Genomic DNA, 9,695 nt, shown 5'->3' on the forward strand with positions numbered 1-9,695 from the left:
ATTTCAAATACTTAAAATATTTTTAATACTTACAATATTAAAATACCTGGAAAAAATTACATGCTTAAAATTATTTCAACACTCAACAAACTCTAAACACTTGAAATATTTAAAATACTTGAAATACCTAGATACTTTTAAAAGTCACAACATTAACATACCTATTAAAATAAAAATTCCTAAATTCATAAGCATACTTAACATACCTAAAAATAATAATATTTCAAAAAACTTAAAAGTCTTTTCAAAATTAGTAGTACCTAAGTAAATTTATATGCTGAAAATTATTAAAATACGTTATTAACTTCAAATACTTTAAATATGTTAAATACTTTAAAATAATATGCTTACAATATTAAAATCATTAAAATTATTAACATACTTTACCTATGTCTCCATTTCTAGCTCAAAACAAAGCACCGAAATGTCACTCAGCGCATCCACGAGAACCAATAAAAAAAAACGGGATTTTTTCGTTTCTAAAACCAAAACAAACCTCACTGTCTGTCACACGCGTAGAATGCTCCGGCAATTGACAGAAAACCGAGATCCCTACGAGTCCACGACCAAGAAACTGTCACACGCGGAGATAAAACACGGGAACTGTCTTATGGACCTTGATTCGACAATCGAAACAAACCGGGAACTGTTCTGTCTCTTACCTTGTTACTCCTCCTGCTACTCGGCCCTCCTCCTGCCGCCTGGCCCTCCTCCCGCGCTCGTTCCTCCTCCTGCCACTCGGTCCTACTCTTGCTGCTCGGTCCTCCTCCTGCCATTCGGCCCTCCTCTTGCCGCTCGGTCCTCCTTCTGCCGCCCGGTCCTCCTCCCGCGCTCGGTTCTCCTACTGCCACTCGGTCCTCCTCCTGCAGCTCAGTCCTCTTCCTGCTAGCCCTTGGCTCCGTTGCCATTTCCAACGGAACGGCCGCAGATCTTTTCCCGGTTCCGGTGGACAGCACCTCCAAATCCCGGGTCCGCAAATCACAGTCACTCTTACCGGCAAACACAACAGGACGCGACAAGTCACAACGCGATTGACTTCGTGGCAAATAAACACGCGGCTGAACTGGCAAGCGAAAAACAAACTTGACAGTTCGAACGAAACTGTTCTTGATTGATCAAGATCACTCGTCATAAACATGGATAAAAATTCATAAACCCATGAATGTTATGCACGAATTCATGCATTTTATTCATGAAAACATGTAAACTTTCATGAAATCATGAAAAACATGATTCATAAATTCGCGAATAAAATTTTACGACGTAAAATTTACGCATGCATAAATAATCGTAATATCATGAATATTTTTCATGAATTCATGAAGTTTAGTCATGACTTCATGAAAATCAGTCATGAAATCATGAATAGTGATATGCATGATTTCATGAAGGAAAATTCATGAATATTCGTAAACATATTTTTGCCATGAATTAAATTCATAAATTCGTGCATTTTTATGCACGATTTCATGAATAAAATTCATGAAATCATGAAAGGTATCACGAAATCATGCACAAAATTATTCACGAATTCATGAATCGAAATTCACGATTTCTCGCACACTTTTTTTTCCGTGTGGAGTAATTTCAGTGAAAATCGTAGAAAAGCTACAAGGAAGACAATTTTGGACCATGAGTGAAAATTTTGTGATTAATTATGAAGTGATGCAATAAAAACTTATTGATTAAAAAAATATAAACACGTTTTATGTCGTCGAATAAGAATGGTATGACTCCAATTAGAATATTGTGTCACCAAAATTACGATTAGTGTAATTTTACACGGTTTTTTTTTTTAGCCGGGACCGTGGTGTAGAAGTAAGCGTGATTGCCTCTCACCCAGTCGGCCTGGGTTCGATCCCAGACGGTTCCGGTGGCATTTTTCGAGACGAGATTTGTCTGATCACGCCTTCCGTCGGACGGAAAGTAAATGTTGGCACCGGACTAACCTAAAAAGTTGGAATAATCCAAAGGTCGTCAGTTCGAATCCCGGGGTGGATGGAAGCTAAGGTGTAAAAAGAGGTTTGCTATTGCCTCAACAATCAAGCCTTCGGACACCTAGTTTCGAGTATGAATCTCGCAATCGAGAACGCCAAAGCAATGCTGTAGAGCGAATAATTTGATTTGTTTTTTTTTTGTATTTTTACACGACCATCGATATTGATTGAGTCGTGTAATATTACATTTAATTTGACCCAGCTTTACGTCTATTTGATGCTCCAGTTATGTGCATCTAATTTGACCCAAAATTACACATTTTTTTCGTAGTGTGTAGTACATGAGATCATGCCCCAGAACTCTCGCAAAATGGTGTCATTTTGTTACATCCTATTGTGTTGAACGTATTCAACAATCATTTGCGCTGTAAACGAGCAAGTAAAGCTTCAGGATGTCCGTTAACTTGGCAATAACCGTCCAAGGAAGTTCAACCAGGTTTCTGTTGTATCTACTGCTTCGCCGGTGTGTACTCACACTTGCTCATCTTTCCGGCTTGGTGCAGCAGCATATGACTTCGAACGGCATATGAACCCATACTTTTCGAACGAGTTTCTCCGTACATTTCCTGGCATAGTATAATATACATAAACATGCAGCCGAGTGCCGACTTCTTCTCTTCGGGCGCTGAGATGATGAAACCGCCTGCAAGTATGATCCTGCCCGCAAGAGAGTGCCAGACAGACAAAAAGATGGCAAACCACAGTCACCCTCTTCCTCTGTGGCCTCCCGATGCCATAAAAGCGTCCTTCCGGTCGAAAAAGAAGGAGGTAGAAGAAGGGGTCTTACGCAAACTAGTTCTCAGCAGGAAACCGCACGGAGCCATATTGTTCATTAGAAAATGAGCTGAGAATTTATTACTAAGCTGCAATAAATCGAGTGGTTTGGCAGGAGTGTTTCTGGCGAGTGTGGTTTCGTTTCTACTTTTCAGAAGTTCAAGATGTGCAGGGTGCATGGTATGGCAAACTTTAGGAAGAATATTTTTTTGACGATTGACAGTCCATCATAAAATCTTAAAGCTTAAGAATTAAGGCAAAGATTAAATGGATTTTTGGAATTATTGCACACTGTTTGTGACCTTACTCCCAAATAAATTTGATATTTTTAAGAATTATTGCAACGTTAAGCATTAACATGATTTTAAATGATAATTACTTCAAAATAGTTGTCTAATATAAAAACTTACCCAAATGTTCTTTAAAGCTTATAATGCATATTTTTATCAACATTTAAAATCTTAATAATATAATTCAAGCAATTGTTCACTTTCGCCATAATCTCATGACAATAATGGTAGAAAATTTTCAAATATAGCACGAGACAAGCTTTTCCGCTAGTTTCACATGATACGGAGAGGAAAAATTGCTTCTGCTCCGGAAGTTGTTTGTTTCGCTTCCTGACAGAAAGTAGCTTTTCAAGAGTTTCTAATCGGTTTCTTGTTGTTTTGTTAAGGGTGGGTAGCACCGGAGCTAGGCTTCTTTTCGACATCAGATACCTGCACCTATATCGTGCAAAGCAAACGGGCAAATTCAAATAGCTTTGCCGGCGAACGATGGATTCCTCAAGGATCAACTACGGTAAAACTATGCTAGTTGGACTATGGAACTTTTATTCAAATATTGAGGATTATTTTTTCACACCCTAGTATGTTGAATGGTTATGCCGAAGTTGAATAAAACAAAAAAAAAAATAAAGAAAAACTCCAATGATACCATCTTTACTTTGCTCCTCAAACAGCTGACGTAGAGAGGATACTTTGCGAATGAGACGAGTAATAGCATCGTTATACACGAGCAGAATCGTTCGGCTTTGAAGGTAGAAAATAGCATTTTTGGGGCAGAAACTCATGAATTATGCATTCGTACGCTATCATTTGCTGATAACGTGTGTCATTAGGGTGGAATCGAAAATTGGTTTCTTCAGCAACACATTTTTTGGGTCCCTTTTAGGGTCCAAAACAACCTCTCAAAATTTGGGAGCGATTGGTTAAGCCCACGATTGGCGCAAAGCGAATAAAATTTGTATGGAAATTACTATGGGGAAACTTGCATTTTCACATTTTTGAAATTAAAAAATTCATGTTTTATTATTTTATGAAACTAACACCGTAGAAGTATAGCCCTCAATGTCCTTAACAACTCTCTCGAAGACAGTATTGTGCTAACTTGCTTCTAACAAAAGTTACAGAGCGTTCAAGAGAGTCATTTCGGAATACTCGGTAAAAATCATACTTTTTGCCAACACTGCCAAGTCAAGTGGATACTTTCGTAAACTATAATATATTTGAAGAATTGGGGTGCATTTTAACTAAATAATGTCTTCTGAACATTTCTTCATAACGATTTTACGTAAGGCTCATCAAAATATAAGAAAAATCGTGTTTATTTTGTATTTCATGGTTCCTTCGGCAATGTTGGCAGAAAATGTGAGTTTCACTGATTATTTCAATACACTACTTTTGAAAACTCTGTATCTTTTTTGTGACGCACTTTAGCACCATACTGTCTTCGGGAGAGTTGTTCAGGACATCCAGGGCTATATTTCTACGGTGTTAGTTTCATAAAATAATAAAACATGATTTTTGTAAATTCAAAAATGTGAAATTTCAAGTTTCCCCATAGTAATTTCCATTCAAATTTCATTCGCTTTGCGCCAATCGTGGGCTTAACCAATCGCTCCCAAATTTTGGGAGGTTGTTTGGGACCCTAAAAGGGATCCAAAAAATGTGTTGCTGATTGGATTTTTGTCATTTTAAATTTTTCCATATAACTAGATTCCACCCTAGTGTGTCATGTTTTTCACTACGCAAATGTGAAAGCTGCTTACCCGAGCAGGGGTAAATAACACGGGAGTACCAAATGTTGGTATTACTTGGGCAAATAACAGGGACCAAAATGTGCCCTTGGTTGCCCAGAAATAGATGGTAAAATACCAGGAAGTCATACCACAGTCTTGTATGTGGAAGACCATTTAAAAACCACCAAGTGAGATTTAAAAATAAGTGCTATTAAAATGAAATTGGATTGAAATTCACCAAAATTCAATAATCTGTCGATTAACTCGTTTTCAAAGTAAATGGTTATCCCGACTTAGAGAAATTTCAACGATTTAAAAAAAATCTTAGCGGGTATACAAAAAAAAAAAATTAAAATCAGCTTTTAACAAAATTGGGAAAAAATTCCCATAGTTTCAGAGGAATTTAATAAAACACTTTAATACCAAAATAATACCAAAATGTGGTATCTTGACTAAGAAAATTTTCCACAATTTCAAGTCATTTCTTTAGGGGGTATATCAAATATGTTTAAAATCAAGTTTGAAATTTTCGGTTTTCAATGAAAGCATTCGCTTTGAGACATCATTTCAGAGCAAAATTAATTATTTTGTCAAAATTGGTCATAATTTTCACATACTTTAAGAGGAATTTGATATAATACTGTAATACCAAAAGAATACCAAAATGTGGTATCCGACCATTGACAAATTCTGCAATTTTGCAATATCAAAACAATACCTAAATTGGTATGATACCAAATTTTGCTCATGCATAATCCTTTAGGCAAATTTTAAAGGGTCCAGGAATACCAAAATTTGGTATCGATACTAGAGAAAGGTATTATTACACATTTCCCTTGTTATTTACCCATGCTCGGGTAGTGTGGCATTCACAAATGTATTTTTTTAATTGATAGAAAAAAAAAACACGAAAGTATAAATTTAAATATCTTAAAAAACTTTTTTTTTAAATCTGAGCTGTGCTTAGAATTAAAATTGTAATTCATTAAACGCGTTTTCACCTCAAATAGAGTAATAAATATCTCAATATGAAGTGAGCATGCAGTTTTTATGAAAAGTTTTGCAAAATTAGTTGTTTAAATAGTGAAAATCAGCAAATAAGATGGAGTTAGGAGCGAGTGCTCAACCTGCCAAACATACGAGAATTTCCAATACCTTAAACTACGTCAGTTATTGTTGCATTTTACCAGCTAAATTTCTCATTCGTTTTGTCCCCATTGTCATTTAATTTGTTTGAATTGGGTTCGTGGAACAAATCCCGTCTGTCATTCTGAACCATGAACATAATTCAATCAATTAGCATGATTGTTGATTGTTGTCATGTCAAAATTGATTACACCGTATAAATTATTACGGAATGAAGCGAGCTTGAAAATTATTTACAGTCAAGCCCTCTGGAAAAAACATCTGGTTTAGTTTGTAAAATATCTCATATGGAGAACTACTCAGAAACATGTTACTGTTATTTTTTGTTGAATTTTGAACTCAAAAGTACCTACTGATGGATCTTGTATTGCAAAATCAATCGTTGGAACGTTCACACTGATACCAGTTTGACAGCTTGCCCAGAGCAGACGTGTGTCCTTTGATTGGAGCTTAGCGCGTTTTTGACAGTGTTTTTTTTAACTTTCGCCGACGGCCATGGCGACGGCCGCGACGGCGGAGAGTGAGTGGACGGAGCATAGGGCTGAGGATGGAAGGCCGTTCTACTGGAACGCGGCCTCGAAGAAAAGTGTGTGGGAGAAACCGGACGGGTTCCAATCCAAAACACAGGCGGCGACGGGCATGGTGGTGGAAGACTCCGAAGGAGGAGGCGAGAACGAGGGCGAATTTCGTCCCGTGGTCAAGGTTCGGCGCAGGAAGGCTAAGGAGGAGATCAACGACGGCAACGGCCAGGAAGTGGAGAAACTGCTCAGCAACAACAAGTTCAGCCCGCTAGCGGAGAAGAGCAACAACAACAACAATGCGAACTCAGCAGCAGAAAAAACCACCCCCGTGGTACCAGCACCCGGCAAGTCGGCCGGGGAGAAGAAGCAGCCGCCGCTGGTGGTGAAAGACACGAGCTTCGCCCGCCTTGCGAAGGTGATGTCGTCATGTGATGTCCAGCCGGAACACAAACTGACGCGGTACGGCACCAAAATTACGTGCTTCTCGAGCGACGACTTCGACACGGTGCAAGCCCACCTGAAGAAGAACAAGGTGCAGTTCTACACGCACGGAAAGCGCAGTGCGAGACCGCACCGGGTAGTAATGCGAGGTCTCCCGAACGTGGAACCGGATTACATTAAGGAGCTGCTCAAGACGGAACATCAGCTGGACGCCTTGCACGGAACAAAATCCGGTCAGCGTTTTCGAAAAATCTTTGCGACGAATTCGGAAACGTCGAATGTTTGCGAAATCATCGGCAAAGTTTTCAATATTGGAAACTTTGCTTTCAATATCGAAACAAAATGCTTCCAAAATCGAACGCACTTTGTTGTCGGTTCATTTGAGAGTGCAGACCGCCGCAGCCAATGCGTTACGGGCTGTCAAAAAAAAAAAAAACAAATCCGATTTTATTTTTCGCGAAGTGGTTTTAAGATGCGGAAAAGCTGGTTGAATTTTGCAAGGTTAATTAGTAAACACTGTTCTTTTTCTTAAATTAATCTAAAACCATTAATTTTCAGCTTCCCTCCCTTTTTCCCCGGCTGCCCAGGCTTCGACCCCGAAGAAATCGCCCTCCGTTGGACAGCCGTGTGGAAATTTTCGCCTCGCAAGCTGGCCGGGCTCCGTGGCCAAATCCATCACGGAATTCAACATCGCCGGTGGCGACAGCGCTCTTCTTGTCCAGTCCGCCAACCTGCTGCATCCGGTCCGCCGACACGACGAGCGCGCTACTATTTGGAACGGAACCGTCTTTTTAAGCGTCGAAGGAACAATCTCCGGATGCAGGTGCAGGTATGAGCGCAGATACTCGGTTCCCTCGATACCAGTAGTAGTGACGTCATGCTTTTTTCGATTTTAGTTTGCCAATAGTGAACACACAAATCGCGGTTGAGCTGTGGTGTCCCGGATGCCAAGATCCGCATTTTCGATCTCGGCCGCAAGAAGGCCCTACTCGAGGACTTCCCGCTGTGCGTCCACCTAGTGTCGGATGAGTATGAGCAGCTGTCCTCGGAAGCGCTCGAGGCAGGCCTCATTTGCTGCAATAAATAACTGGTCAAGTTCTGCGGCAAGGACCAGTTCCACATCCACATGCGGCTGTACCCGTACTACGTGATCCGCGTCAACAAGATGTCCTGTGCCGGAGCCGATAGACTCCAATTCGAAATGCCAGCCGATCATGTCGGTGCGCTCTAGCGACCGTTTCCGACAGCAGGCCGTCAAGGCCCTGCGTCGTGCCAAGTTCAAGTTCCCCAGCCGTCGGAAGATCTTCATCTGGAAGAAGTGGGGCTTCACCAAGTACGACCGCGACCAGCACCAGGTGTACTGGGACGAGGTTTGCCTCGTCAGCGACGGTTGCGGTGTCAAGTTCTTCAACGACCACGGCCCGCTGAAGAACCGGGAGGCGTACGAGCGCGCGCGGTTGGCATAGGTTCGTCTTTTGTCGCTGAGCTGAACTCTGTGTGAACGTGAAGGTGTCGTCGGACAGAGAGAAGGGAGCGGGAGGAAACAGGTCCATCAAAATAAACAAGATTCCAGAATGCAATTCCATGCAATCTACTCTACACGGAGAGACCGTGCCCAGAAATTTTAACAATTAAAATTGTTGATTTTACTTTCGTAAATTTTAACAAAAACGTACTTGTCACTGCCAATTTTCAGTTAAATTAACCAAAATTTAGTATTAATTTAATAACCTGTTTGTTGAAAATGCTAAAGGCTAAAAGCTAACAGATTTCCCGAACTCGAATGAACGTGCTCGACTGTTAGCTTTGGTTTTAGAAAAATCAAAAATTTTGTTGGTTGAATATAATTTACATTTGGTTGAATATTTAAAAGATGAACTTGGGTTTGTTTACGTCTGTCATTTGAAGTCAGGATTCGAACGAGAGCGGTCGATTTGTTGAGTTTGTTATGAAGTGAGAGGATGTGAAAGGTGAAAATTACACTATTTAGCTAATGTTGAAGTGATAAATCAAAGTGTTGCAACTGGGGAGCTGGAATTGGTGAGTAGGTTTGTTGATGATTTCTTTGCAGGTGATAAACTATGAAGAGCAAGAGGACAGCCTTCGCCATGAGGACCTCCAATGCGAGTGAGTTGAACACGTTATAAGAATGTTTGATGGAAAGAGAGGGCAGTAGAAGAGAGATGCGGGCCAACTCTTCACGGATAGAGCAGCCCGGGCAAATTTAACAAAATGTTGGTTAATCCAAGTAAGTATGGGTTTATTTTTGCACAATAATTTATCTAATGTGATTCTTATTAGAAAACTGAATCATTAAAAAGCTTCGTGCTTACGACGGATAAAATCTTAATGAACCATTATTTTTTTTCAGAATCATCAATTATTCAATACATAGAAATGTCATGTGTACACAACATAAACAACATAAAAAAAAGAGATGAAGAAAAAAATATAAAAAAATAAAAATATATAAAATATATAAATAAAGATAATTATTATCTTAAAAGTATTGTTGCAATACGACTACTCAATAAACTGGTAAGTTAAACTCATAATATTTTGTTCAGGAATCGGAGTACGTTGAATAAATTGAATCAAATGCAGTGAAAGTGTGTTGCCAAAATTATTTTTTTTAAATAATGCAAGCTTGGTAAGTAGCATTATTGATATTTCTTGTTTCCTCAATATAATTTTATTTATTTACGTTCCTTTTTTCAGTTTATAGCTGAAATTAAGAATTTTGTATTAAATTACTAATACATTTCATATGTCTATTTGCAGCAAAATGTTCACTTT

General features: G+C 39.3%; 1 pseudogene; it reads left to right on the plus strand.

The window, feature by feature from the left end:
- The first annotated feature begins 2,588 nt into the window (after positions 1-2,588).
- LOC120425816 (60S ribosomal protein L10-like) lies at positions 2,589-9,271 on the plus strand (annotated as a pseudogene).
- The last annotated feature ends 424 nt before the right edge of the window (positions 9,272-9,695 follow it).

The sequence above is a fragment of the Culex pipiens genome, chromosome 1 (assembly GCF_016801865.2).
Source record: "Culex pipiens pallens isolate TS chromosome 1, TS_CPP_V2, whole genome shotgun sequence".
Taxonomy (NCBI): domain Eukaryota; kingdom Metazoa; phylum Arthropoda; class Insecta; order Diptera; family Culicidae; genus Culex; species Culex pipiens.